Source organism: Balaenoptera ricei, chromosome 3, assembly GCF_028023285.1.
Source record: "Balaenoptera ricei isolate mBalRic1 chromosome 3, mBalRic1.hap2, whole genome shotgun sequence".
Classification (NCBI taxonomy): Eukaryota; Metazoa; Chordata; class Mammalia; order Artiodactyla; family Balaenopteridae; genus Balaenoptera; species Balaenoptera ricei.
Window position 1 is genome coordinate 31819830 of NC_082641.1, and position 1382 is coordinate 31821211.

Genomic DNA, 1382 nt, shown 5'->3' on the forward strand with positions numbered 1-1382 from the left:
GCCGCCGCCGCCGCGAGAAGGGCGAGGGATGCAGACAGCTCCCCCGCCGGCTCCCCGCACCCCCAGAAGCCGAGGTCCGAGCAGCCGCCGCTGCCTTGGGTGGGGGGGTGACAGGGCTGCGCGCGCCGCGCTTGTAGCCCGGGCTGCACGGGCGCGGGGCGCGGCGGCCGGTTCAGCGGCGGCGGCCGCGCTCTGCGCCTTCTCGGGGCGCAGCGCCTGGGAGGACGAGACGCGCCGGGCTGATGCTGCCGCCGGAGCTGAGGTCTGGCCTGGAAATCCGAACGAGACACCACGTCAACCGGCGCCGAGAGTCCCGTGAAGACATGAGGGCGCCAGGAGCGCAGGCTGGTCCTTGAGAGCCCGGTCCGGGGGGCCGGGGTGGGGGAGGGGAAGCGCGGGGCCCCGTGAGGGGAGGGGTCTAGAGTCAGCGGTGGCGGGGAGGGAACGGAGAACAGTGAGGAGGCGCCCGAGCTCCCGAGGCGGGGGCTCGGGGTGCGAGTGGGTGACGCGAGGCGCCCCTCCCCGGGGTGTAGGGAGAGAGCGCTCAGCGCGTGGAGACGCTGCCGGGCTCGCGCCTCCTCCTCGCCGGGTAGATCCGGAGGAATGTGCGGAGCTCTGCGCCTGCGAACCGAAGGGAGCAATCCGAACTTGACCGCGGCGCCCGCGCCCGGCTTGGCCCTCGCGCCTCGCTCTCTGAGCCGGGGCTCTGTCGGGTAGAGGGCTACCCTGGGCTTTCCCCGCGCCCGTCGAAGCCTCTCCTTCGTCCTCGGGTGTCTAGCCCTCTGGCTTTTCTGCAGGGCAGAAGGCAGTGGCGAGGAGAACAGATGCTGGCCGGAGTTCTCCTAGCACTGCGAAGGAGAGATGTGCAGCGGCCCAGGGAGGGAAGCCGAGTGTTTGCCAGGGCACGCTGAGAGTGGGGAAGAATTTATAGGGCTCTCGCTCCGTGACGTGCCCTCCAGTGGCTTTTCTGATTCGCTTTCTGACCTAAACACACATTAGTTTAGTCCCCATGCTAGGGCCAACACGGTCTCCAAATATCTGCTGGCTGAAGTCAGAGGCTTTGCATATCATGTATTACATGGCAGGCAATGAAGAAGGCTTCTGAGGCTGGCCCGCTCCTCAGTCCTAGGCTCCATTTTCATGCGGTTGTAATATAATACCAGACGTGGGGTAGGCACATACATTCAGAATCCCAATTCCAGAGGCGTAAGATCACTTTATCAGGAACAGGTCGGGGGAGGTTTGACTAAAACCTGCTTTCATCCAGATTTTCGAAAATGCAGACGGGAAACCTAAGCAAGCACTCCCTTGGGTGCTGCGTTTCCAGTGAGCAGGGGCCCAGCGCCTATTCCTGATCTTTGTGAGACCTTTTAGGAATTCCT